This window comes from Phocoena phocoena, chromosome 12, assembly GCF_963924675.1.
Source record: "Phocoena phocoena chromosome 12, mPhoPho1.1, whole genome shotgun sequence".
NCBI lineage: Eukaryota > Metazoa > Chordata > Mammalia > Artiodactyla > Phocoenidae > Phocoena > Phocoena phocoena.
This window is the reverse complement of record NC_089230.1, coordinates 78861241-78873931: the sequence shown is the minus strand read 5'-3', so window position 1 is coordinate 78873931 and position 12691 is coordinate 78861241. Positions and strand designations below refer to the sequence as shown.

Sequence of the window (12691 nt, the reverse complement as noted above, 5' to 3'; positions counted from 1 at the left end):
ACCACCAGGGAATTCCCTCCCCTTAGCTTTCAATGTCACCCCTTCCCTGATTTTTGTGAGGTGGCGCTTAAAACCTTGGGGGATGATTTAGCTGTAAAGTGTGCAAGATTATGCTTTGATATTATCACTTATGCATTGTAAAAAAGATGCTGTTTTTGCAATCCTTAGTTCTGTCCCAAGAGACCAGTGTGCTCTTTCCAGTAAATATGATCCTTCTAGGACTTGGAGTTCGTGGTTGCTGGGTTGCCAGTGGTCAGGCTAGAGGCTGCACAGTTACTGGACTGAGCAAATTCCTGTCTGGCTATTAGCAGGCACGGAAGAATGCCTGCAGGTCAGCTCCGGGTTGGGAGTGCGAACAGAAGGTGCTGCCTTGGCTCCTGGCCTGGGGGGGCTGGGCTGGCGTCTGTCCCTGGATACTTTGAATGAGACACGTTGGCAACTGTCCAGATTGGAAATATACCTTCTCAGGTTCCAGGCCTACCTTGGCTCATCTGCGGGCAGTATGGGGATGGCAGCAGCCAGTGGACGCCTGGCTCTGCCCGAGCTCAGTCTCCTGCCTTGAGAGCTGTGTTGCTTATCTGCGGACAGTCTGGGAGCAGCTTGCCAAATACAGGTCAGGGGGTGCATGTGACCTGAAAAAGCGTCCTCTCCTCTTCCAGTTAGGCCGTTCAAGGCTTCAGCCTTATTTGGTTGTTATTTGTTAATGTTATTTTGTTACTGGTTAACAGTTTTGATGTTTAGCTATACGTTTGTTTGAGGGAATGTGGCTTGTGTCAGAAATTCGTAGTGCCACCCTTATAGACCTGTGGAAAGTGGCTTTTTGGTTTTTGTTTTTTTTGCGGTATGCGGGCCTCTCACTGCTGTGGCCTCTCTCGTTGCGTAGCACAGGCCTCCAGACGCGCAGGCTCAGCGGCCATGGCTCACGGTCCCAGCCGCTCCGCGGCACGTGGAATCTTCCCGGACCAGGGCACGAACCCGGTGTCCCCTGCATTGGCAGGCGGACTCTCAACCACTGCGCCATTAGGGAAGACCGAAAGTGGCTTTTTAATGGAGTTAACTCATGCGTTCCTGGGAACAGTAATTAGTGATACTTACAAGTAGTTTGAATCCTGACATGTAGAGCACATTGGAGTTTTGTTTTATTTTCCTGGAATGTGTAGCGCATCACTGCTTTAAGATTTCATTCTGCTCATCTTTTAATACTCTGTTCAAGATGGGTCTCCTTTGTCCTGGTCCTTGTCCTTCACTGTCCCTATACCCCTGGCAATTCTTTGAGCACTTTGTGTTGCTCTACAACACAGTTTGCCTGTCTTTCTTCTTCGGTAGGTTGTGAACACGCTGATTTTATTCTTGTGTGTTTAGGGCCTAGTACTTGGCCCCGTTGTAATATAGATGCTCAATAACTGTTATTCAGTGAATAAGTGAATCACAAACTTGAACTGTGAATATACTGTCTACTTCTTTTAAAAAGTTTTTTCTCCAAATATAAATTCTAGGTCATCTCATCAACATAAAACCTCTCAGAGGAGTTAGATTAGGATAGTCAAGGGGTTAATGAGCCCAGGTACCTAGAATATTGCTTACAAAGAAGCCCTGAAACTGGTAGCAATGGTAATAAAGGACTTTTTAAGGAAGATGAAACTAGAGCTGAAAGAACCCTTTCTTTAATAATTAGGGAGGATGATGTGATACGGGATACACTGGGGAGACAAGATCTGCTTGTTTGCATAACTGTTAGGGTTCGACCAATCATTTTGAAAAATTAGAAAGCTAAATTTCTTTATTTGTGTATTCCCCTTTTTGACCTCCATCCTGAAGTTTTGTGTACTACTCTTCCCAGCCTGAACAAGTCGAGCCGTGGAAGAAAGACTGTTAAACTTGTTAACCCATACACACTTGTAGCACCAATTAGAGTTTTCATATAATTTATGATGTTTTTCGATGAAAGTTACTTTAAAGATAACTTTTTTTCTGATTATAAAAGTGGTAGCTATCCAGAAAATTTGAAAACTGTGAAATGTCTAAAGGAAAAAAGAAAAATCATTTATAATGCCATCACCTAGAAACAATAGGTATTCCTATTTTAATATATATTTAAAAAACATTATTAATTAAATTCTTATTGTGAAATCAGAGAAGTGTTATGCTCTACTTTCTTTTTTCCTAATTAACTGTAATTTATCTGGAATTTATTTTGGAGCATGGTTGAAAACTTATTTTAAAATTACAATATTTAATCATCTTTCTTTTATCACTAAGAAAAATCTGATCTTTTGGATCGTTATTGGGGAAATTTTATTTTTTAATTCCTCCACATTCCTTTTTTTTTGCCACACCACGCGGCATGCGGGATCTTAGTTCCCCAACCAGGGATTGAACCCGTGCCCTCCAGAGTGCAAGCTTGGAGTCTTAACCACTGGACCATCAGGGAAGTCCCACTTCCTCCATATTCTTTATTAAAGCCCCATAAAAATTTTTTGAGTAATATCTTTTACACTGTGTTCATTTTAATCAACTAATAAGTGATCTACCACAACAGATCAAAACAGTACAGTTGGAGTCCATATTCCCCTGGCCACTACCTGGTCTCCATCTGGAAACTAAGCATTGTTTTCATTTTGGTGTGTATACATTTGTATCTTTTACTGTTATTTACGGCTTTAGGCTTGTAGAGGTATGTCATTTCGTATGTGTGTCTTGACCTAGGAATACTCTGCGAAATGTTCTGCAGCTTCGTTTTTTCATGTAAGGACAGGCCTTAGGTGGCCATGTTGAAAGGTTAAGATCTACTTTACTGCTTTTGATTGTACATGGTTTTCCGTAGTCCAGGTATTGCATAGCTGTTCAACCATTTTCTTTCTTGCTAGACACTTAGATTGTTTGCAGTTTTTCCCTCTTATTTACTGGTGCTACAATAAATAGCCTTGGGGTGTCCTAGGAAGTGCTGGTTCAGAGAATTTACCACTCTGTGGTCTCACTAACAGAACAACTCGATGTTATTGGATTTTAATTTTTAATCACTGGGATGAGTGACAAAAGTATCTCGTTGTTTAATTATATATTATAATATTTTTCTTAAGGGGAAATATCAGAATGTAATGGTAAAGATGGAAAAAAATATGGTTTTCTGGTACAAGTCTTTACAGAGGCATGGCTGGCTGTTTGAAATAGAGACTTTGTGTTTAAAAAGTAAAAAAAAATTGTTTTGAATTTGTGTATAAAGAAGCACTTAATCCCTCCCCCCAATTCATTTTAGTTAACTCTGTTTTCATTTCACTCAAGCTGTAACACAGGGAGAAAAGTATTCTTTGCTTTTCAATTTCTAGAATCAGATTTTTTAAAGTCTAAGACCTTGGAAAACATTCGCAAACTTGACAAAATGCAGCTTGTTTAATAAAATATGGAACCAAGGTACCATATCATATTCTGATTTAGAGGAATGGAGAAATAAGAATACATTTTAGTAGTTTGGAAAAGTGGCAAGTAATGGATTATTATTAGAATTCAGATATTGTACTCAAGAGTGTAGCATTTGCAGCGTTAAATTTATTTAAGTATTTTGTACGTGTTTCAGTGATTTTTGGTTAGTACTGGCATGATCTATATGATAAGTTAACTGAAACAAATATGAGTATGGTATTAAAAGGACCTGATCATAAACTACGCAGCTAAGTTTGTAAATAGTTCCCTCTGACGTAAATTTCACTTTTGTTAGTGCTTTTCTATCTCCATTTCGATTAAGTTACTTATTGTGGTCAAAGTCTAAAGCACCTTACAAATACTGTACAATATATTTTCTTCTGTATCTTATGGTTTCTTGAGAATTGAGCAGAAATGAATTGTTTTGTTTAATTCTTTTTAAGGTAGTTTTATATGTCTTATATTGATTTAATGAAAATAAGTAACAGGAAATCTCTGCCTACACTTTTCTTATTTCCGGGTGTGAAAAAAAATGCTTTAAAAGTGAATCAGAATATAAGGTAATCACTCCCCTAACTGTTTTTACAGCTGTTTAGCTTTGTTAATTAAATCCTTTTTTTAAATTTAATTTTTATTTTATATTGGAGTATAGTTGATTTAGTTGTGTTAGTTTCAGGTGTACAGCAGTAACTTTGTTAAATTCTTATCAAAAATGCTTTTTAAAAAAGATAAACACTTTTAAAGACAGTATGTTTAAATGTTTTAATTCACAAAGTTGCCTTCCATTTGTGATACTTTATTGTAATGTGTCACTTTTACTTCAGGAACTATATGTTGAGTTTGTCAACGTTTCTGGGTAATGGCAAAAATCACTTTTAAAGTAGGACACTTCAAATATGTGATGTTAAAATTCTCCTTAAGCATACTACCACTTTTTTTCTCTTTACAGAGACAAGGTAGGGTATGTGCTAGATTTGCAGTTCTGTAGAAATGAACTAGTAATGGTACACATCTGCTTCCTTGGAAACTTTAATCTTAGCATCTGACACTATTGTTTGTACAGATTCTAACCTAACATACAGCCTTGTTGAGTCATTTGGATTGAAGAGGGCATTGGCTACATATCTCTTTGATCAACAAATATTTAATAATTTCCTATACACGGTATACTGTATTAAGGGCTGGCAGTATATGAATAGGCAGGACGTGGAGAGAGAACTCTAAAGAGAGATTAAAATTTAACAGCAAAGTACAAAGCAAAACAGAAACTAATGTTATTCTCTGTAAAGTTGAAAGCAGGTATAGAAGAAGGAATACCAAATTCTGAGGATTATGGTGCAAGCCTTCAGGGAGGAGAGATTTGCTTGATTTTTTTTTTTTTTTTTTTTTTTTTTGCGGTACACGGGCCTCTCACTGTTGTGGCCTCTCCCGTTGCGGAGCACAGGCTCTGGACGTGCAGGCTCAGCGCCATGGCTCACGGGCCCAGCCGCTCCGCGGCATGTGGGATCTTCCCGGACCGGGGCACGAACCCGTGTCCCCTGCATTGACAGGCGGACTCTCAATCACTGCGCCACCAGGGAAGCGCGATTTGCTTGATTTTTGAAGCAGTGAGTAGAAATGCAGTACGTGAAGGATAGGGGAGAGGCCTTTCTGGCAGGAGGGAGTGCAAATTGTGTGCCTGGAAGGGTGACTTTTTCAGGGTGTTTGGGGCACAGAATATATGCGACGTGCAGAAGCTGCCCGGGGAGAAATTGACCCGGTCTGGCTGGTGAGAGGGAGGCCACCCGGGCGCCTTCGTCTCCAGAATGGAGTCAACACATCTAGCTGTGCTGGGCGATAACTCAGCTTCCCAGGTTTGCAGGTCTGCATGTGCTTCTTCTTGTGTCACTTGGAGAAACTGTTTCTCTTCGAGATAAGATAAGACAAAGGCTTGGGAGGGTGGGGACGTCACCGAAACCGCACAGGAACAGGTGACCAGCTGTGCTGGAGTTCAGAGCGAGACTAATTATTCTGAGTAACCTTACTCCAAATATTAAAGGGAGGCGAGCCTTACAAAGTGCAGGGCGGATGATGGAGATCACTTCACAGTGGGTTTCACAGTTCTCCGGCTTTAAGGGAATTTTCATAAGCACATTTCCTTTGCCTTTAGAGCTGAGTTTGTGCTGGGCATTTTGCTGGAAGTTAGAGACAGGTTGAAATACAATTAATATTCATTAATTACCTTAATTCGTATCAGTTTAAAATAGCTTTATGTTGTGGTTTTATTTTGGTTTCTGTCTCTTCCTTGCCCTTTTGTTCAAGATGATGGTATCTTACTGCTGCTTCTTGCACAAAATCTTGTTGTTGATCTTTTCTCTATAGCTGGTTAAAAAGAAAAGTGGAAAGATGACTTGTGATTTATCATTTATATATGGTGATGATTCCAAATCTCTAACGTCCCCTTGCCTGCCGTTCATTGAGTTTGGCGTGCTGAGTTGCTGTTTTCCTAACCAGCGTGTCGCCCTGGTTGTTCACCTTTCATCCTTGCTCTGATACCCCATCCCTAGATTCATGTTTCCTTTCTCTTCTTTCCTTTTTCCCTTTTCAGCCTGTTTTCCATCTGTCCTTGTTTCCTTGCCCTATATCTATTATTTCTGTGCTATCTCTTAAGCTGAAAACAGATTCTCTATTTGTCTGATCAGGGGTTCTGGCTGTCTTCATGAAACTCTCCCAAAGTGTACTTGCTGCAAATTTAGCTTTTCACAAAAAGACGAGCCATTCTTCTGAGGGCTTTTTAGTCTCTCTTTCCTCAAAGTGCCTCTAGTTTTCCCCCAAAGCTTTAGTTTTGCCTGCTGTCATAAGGTCTTGTTTTGATTTCAGATGAGAAATACTGCATGGATTACATGATTGGGTGCACTGAACCGGTAACCCCACTTGTGAAATTAGGACATCTAAATAGCCTTGGTAAACTGGGCTTTCAGCACTCCTCCCTCTGTCTCTTCCTGTATTTTGGTGGAGCTCTTTGTTTTTTTTTTCTTTAACATCTTTATTGGAGTATAATTGCTTTACAATGTTGTGTTAGTTTTTGCTGTATAACAAAGTGAATCAACCCCTCCCTCTTGCGTCTCCCTCCCACCCTCCCTATCCCACCCCTCTAGGTGGTCACAAAGCACCGAGCTGATCTCCCTGTGCTATGCGGCTGCTTCCCACTAGCTATCTATTTTACATTTGGTAGTGTATATATGTCCATGCCACTCTCTCACTTCGTCCCAGCTCACCCTTCCCCATCCCCGTGTCCTCAAGTCCACTCTCTACATCTGTTTCTTTATTCCAGTCCTGCCCCTAGGTTCCTGAGAACCTTTTTTTTTTTTTTTTTTCAGATTCCATATATATGTTAGCATACGGTATTTGTTTTTCTCTTTCTGACTTACTTCACTCTGTATGACCGACTATAGGTCCATCCACCTCACTACAAATAACTCAATTTCGTTTCTTTTTATGGTGGAGTAATAATCCACTGTTTATATGTGCCACATCTTCTTTATCCATTCATCTGTTGATGGACACTTAGGTTGCTTCCATGTCCTGGCTCTTGTAAATAGTGCTGCAATGAACATTGTGGTACATGACTCTTTTTGAATTATGGTTTTCTCAGGGTATATGCCCAGTAGTGAGATTGCTGGGTCATATGGTAATTCTATTTTTAGTTTTTTAAGGAACCTCCATACTGTTCTCCATAGTGGCTGTACCAATTTTACATTCCCACCAACAGTGCAAAAGGGTTTCCTTTTCTCCACACCCTCTCCAGCATTTATTGTTTCTAGATTTTTTGATGATGGCCATGCTGACTGGTGTGAGATGATACCTCATTGTAGTTTTGATTTGCATTTCTCTAATGATTAGTGATGTTGAGCATCCTTTCATGTGTTTGATGGCAATCTGTATATCTTCTTTGGAGAAATGTCTATTTAGGTCTTCTGCCCATTTCTGGATTGGGTTGTTTGTTTTTTGGTTATTGAGCTGCATGAGCTGCTTGTATATTTTGGAGATTAATCTTTTGTCAGTTGCTTCATTTGCAAATATTTTCTCCCCTTCTGAGGGTTGTCTTTTCCTCTTGTTTATGGTTTCCTTTGCTGTGCAAAAGCTTTGAAGTTTCATTAGGTCCCCATTTGTTTATTTTTGTTTTTATTTCCATTTCTCTAGGAGGTGGGTCAAAAGGGATCTTGCAGTGATTTGTGTCATAGAGTGTTCTGCCTAGGTCTTTGTTTTAATAATGAAAGATTTTACAGAGGGGGTAGTTTCCACCTCTGAGATGGCATTTGATATCTCTTTTGCTATTGCCATTGTAGCCATCGTCTTTGCCTCAGTAGTACTGGCACGTGCTGTAATCAGAAGAGGCTTTGGGCTGTGTCAAGAGGTCAGTAAAATCAATTATTTTGACGACAACAGCAAGGCTCCTCTACCAACGTCTAGGATCCACCCATCTGTGGTCATTTTTATTATCATTTAGTGTTCGCTAGCAGTTTTGAGAGAGTTAGAAATTTATCATCTAGATTGGAACACAGTTTCATGAACTTTACTTACATTTGTGAATCTTCTAAGTGGGGGAGAGCAAAAAGGCGGGCTGTGTTTAAGGGCGGAGTCAGATTTCTGCCGTAAGGTGAAGGGCTGGGCGGGAGAAGTTCAAATATGGTTCCTGTTCATCACAGTTTGCCTTCAGTAGGACCGTGGTGGAAGGACCTTTTGTACGATGGATTAAGAGATCCTGAAGGGGCGAAGGGGCGACTTTATCTGAACGGTTGGGAGGGAAGTTTGAAATAACTAGTATTGGGCACAGAGAATGTAGGTGAAGTTGAAAGCCAGAATTAGGAGTGTAATAAAATCGGGCTGGGGAAAACCAACAGACCACAGGGTGTGGCAGTAAGGAACAGAGCAGAGTGAAAGAGAAGTTTGTTCTTTTAAGGAGGCAAAGAAAAAGAAGAGGATGGAGCAGAGGAATAAAGTACCAGCCTGCTTGAGATGGAAGAGTGCTTCTGTGGTTTGAAACCATTATAGAAAAAGGGAAAGCCACTTGCTGTTTAATTTGTTAATCCTTGGAACTGGTAGAAGAGGCACAAGTGTAACTATGTAGGAGTCCCTTTGTAATTCGTTATGTATGAGTACTCAGTGCATACTTCTCCAAATATGCGTTTGTCGTACGTATAACATTTTTCATTAAGTAAATGTAAATTTTCGTTTATTTATCTAGTAGTTTACCCAGTGGCTATCTTTTTCAGGGCCAACCATGTGGTTTTCCCAAGTTGGAACCCAAGGTTTGGAACCTTTCTCATATTGAAGAAGAAGGAACCTTTCTCATATTGAAGAAGGTTCCAAACCTTTCCCAAGGTTTGGAACCTTTCTCATATTGAAGAAGAAAGTCATAGCAGCATATACTGCCATAAGAAATACTGGAAGTTCTGCTAAAGTGCCTTCTTTGGGGGAAAATAGTATTGTGTAGTCATTAAGATCACAAATTCTTAATTTGTCAGATTTACACATCTGTTTCTTCGTGGTTAATTTTTCCCCCTATTTAAAGTTCTTCCCTATTGTGGGGTCATGAAGATAATCTCCCGTAGAAACTTCCAGAAGCCTTATTGTTTGCTTTGCACATGTAGATTTTATAATTCACCTGTGTATAATTTTTGTGTGTGATGTAAGTCTCAAATTTCATTTTTTCCCAAACGTATTCCAGTTTTTCTAGTAGCATTTATTGAAAAGTTAGTCTTTCCCCTGCATTGCTACTATTACTCTGTATTGCTACTTTTGTCGTTAAGTACGTGTTCATTATATTTCATGTGTGTATGAGTCTTTGTTGTGTTCCATTGGTCAATTTGTCTGTTCATGCACCATTATCACACTGTCTCATTGTAGCTTTGTAGTAAATCTCACCTTTCCATCTAGTTCTTCCTTGAGGATATCTTGGCTGTTCTTGGCCTTCACATTTCTGTATAAATTCTAGAATCAGCTTGTGGAGTTTTTTTAAATAAATAAATAATTTGTGTTTGGCTGCATTGGGTCTTTGTTGCTGCATGTGGGCTTTTCTCTAGTTGCGGCGAGTGGGGGATACTCTTCGTTGCGGTGCGTGGGCTTCTCATTGAGGTGTCTTCTCTTGTTGCGGAGCACGGCGTCTAGGCATGTGGGCTCTAGAGCAAAGGCTCAGTAGTTGTGGTGCACAGGCTTAGTTGCTCTGCAAGCATGTGGGATCTTCCCGGACCAGGGCTCGAACCCGTGTCTCCTGCATTGGCAGGTGGATTCTTAACCACTGCGCCACCAGGGCAGTCCCTCAGCTTGTAGAGTTCTAAAAAAAAAAGATCTGTTGGAATTGTAATTCGGATGCATTGAACCTACAGGTCACTTTGAAGAGAACTGACGTCTAGTGTATTGAGTCTTCTCATCTAAGATCATAGTGGGTTGCTTAATTTATTTAGGTCTTTGTTAATTTCTCGTAATGATATTTTAGAGTTTTCTATGTAGTAGTCTTACTTATATGTTTTTTTTTTTAGCTTTAACTTTGCTCTTATCTCAGACTTTCAGAAAAGTTTTAAGAACAGTACTCTACAAAAACTCCTGCATACCCTCTACCGAGATTCCCTACATGAACACATTAGCACATTTTCCTTATTGCCCTCATCATGCTTACAGACTTAAACCTGTTCCTTTACCCCTAAACACTCCAGTGTGTGTTTCCTAATAACCAAATGTTATTTAAAATTTTCAGATCATAATCAGAGCTCATGCACAGCAAAAGTAAATCCCAGATCATGCATTATGTTTGGTTGTCAAGCTGCTTTAGTTTCCTGTCACCTGTGACAGTTTCTCATCTTTCTTTGTTTCATGACCTTGAAATTTTTGAACAATTCAAGCTAGTTATTTTGTATAAAGGTTCTCAGTTTGAGTTTGTCTAATGTTTCCTCATGGTGAGATTTAAGCTGTATGTAGATTTTCGGCAGAAGTACCACAGAAGGGGTATGATGTACTGAGCAGAACTTTGATCATTTGGTTAAGGTGGTGTCTGCCACTTTACATGTAAAGATATTGTGTTCTGCTTTGTAATTAAGTGTCTTTGGGGAGATGCATGTATTTTTAAATTAGATTTATTCTTAGGTATTTGATATTGTTTGGTGCTATGGTAAATGATATCTTTAAAAATTTTTATTTTTAAACTATTACAGTGTATAAAAACGTAATTCATTCAGTACATTGATCTTATATTCCACACGTTTACTAAACTCACTTATTGTAATTTATCTGTAGATTTGAAAAATATTTTCTTTGTATACAATCAGGTCTGTAAATAAGAGTTTTATTGCTTCCTTTCCAATCCTGCTATCTTTTGCTTTTCCTTGCCTTACTGAACCTACTAAGACCTCAGCTGAAATGTTGAACAGAAGTGCTGGTAGCAGGTTTCCTTACATAATGTCTGTTTTTAAAGGAGAAGCTTTCTGTGCTTAACTCGTAAATATCATTTTTCTTTTTTCATAGATTGTTAGATCAAATTAAGGAATTTACCTTTTTTTCTGAGGGTCTTTTTAAAAAAAATGACAACTGGCTGTTGAATTTTACTGAATGTTTGTAGTGTTAATGAATCCTAATAATTGATTTTAAGAAAAAATTCAAGTTTATGGAGGTATAGTTTACATACAATAAAATTCACTCTTTTTAAGAGTACAGTTTGAGGTTTAAAATAGTTCCGTTTCCCACCGAAGGTCCTTCATTCCCCGTTTTTGTCAGTCCCGTTGCCCCTCGTCAGCTCCTGATCCCCTCCCCAATCTGATTTCTGTTACTTTAGATTAGTTTTGCCTGTTCTGGCATTTCAGGTAAGTGGAATCTTACACTATATATTCCTGGTGTCTTGTGTCTTTCACTTAGCATAATTCATGTTGTTGTGTCTATCAGCACCTCAGTCCTATTTACTGCTGAGTAGTTTTCCATTATATGGATTTTTGTTTATGTGCTCATCTGTTGATGGAAGTTGTAATTGTTTCCCGTTTGGGGCAGTTACAAAAAAAAAAAAAAAGCTGCTGTAAATATTTGGATATAATTTTTTGTGTGGATCTCTCTTTTGGGTAAATTTCTAGGGTAGTAGGATTTCAGATTGTATGGTAAACAATATATGAGAGTGTCAATTGTTCTGCATCCTTGGTAACACTTGGTAGTGTCAGTTTTTAAAATTTTAGCCTTTCTAGTGGATGTGTAGTATTATCTTATTGGGGTTTTAAGGTGCATTTCTGTGATGATTACATTGTTGAACATTATTTCCTGTGCTTCTTTGCCATCCATTATAATTTTGAGTATCTTTTCATAGATTGATTTTTTAAATGTTAAAACAAAGTTGCATTCTTGGAATAAACTAAGTATGGTTGTGGTATATTGTACCTTTTACTTATTACTAGATTTGGTTGGCTGGTATTTGTTTAGGATTTTTGTATCTATGTTTTGTAAATTTTATTACCAAGGTTACTCTACCCTCAGGATGAATTGTGGAATTCTTTGCAGGATGGCTGTATAAAATATGCGTCAGTTTAATTCCTTGACTATTTTCTTTTGAGAAAATATTGGGTAAATAAAGTATATAAGAAAAGTTGAACTATGTTCATGTTTTGTCACATAAACATGTAGGACTAAAAATTTGCTTCTGATGCCAATTTAAATATTTCTGGAGTATCCAGGGTACAGTTAGTTCTTCAAGTTATGTATGGTGCACTCTAAACTCCTCTGTGTATGCAACATTTATAGAAGGTTTATTGTGTCCTTGGGTTGAGGGCTTGAGGGCTTGAGGATACACAGTCAAACGCCCCCATCGTCAGTTACTTCAGTTTAGGGGGAAGAGCTTAAGCACACACTAGTAATAACATTTTCTCATGCTCTATTTGGAAAATTGCATGCGGGGTGAAGTGGGACCAAAGACGAGAAAGAGTGGTGGGAGGAGATTGGACTGAGGCAGGAGAAGCTTCAGAGAAAGGTGATGCCAGAGCTTTGGTTGTGAAATGATTTTGTCAGAGGAAGCCATTTGAGCAAAGGCTTGGGGATCGGCTCAACCTGGAGTACTTGGGTTGAAAATGGCTGGAGGAAGGAGATGAGAGAAAGTAGTTACCCAAAGAAATAAGCATTTGCCATGCTATTAAACAAATGAAAACAATTAAGGTAATGTGATAGTCCTTCATATGCAGTGTATACTTCAACTAAAAACAATAACGAGAGTTCATCTGTACGTTATGCGAGGTACAGCTGGTGAGCTGAGGGAAGATGCAGG

The 12691-nt window shown here is 38.9% G+C and overlaps 1 protein-coding gene across 1 annotated transcript in view; it reads left to right on the top strand.

Annotated features, from left to right (window-relative positions):
- The first annotated feature begins 5829 nt into the window (after nt 1-5829).
- MYO6 (myosin VI) overlaps nt 5830-12691 on the top strand; it is a 115057-nt gene continuing 108195 nt past the window's right edge. Inside the window, exon 1 of the mRNA XM_065889167.1 lies at nt 5830-5893. The gene's annotated coding sequence lies outside the window, so the exon portion shown is untranslated. The remainder of the gene's footprint in view (nt 5894-12691) is intronic.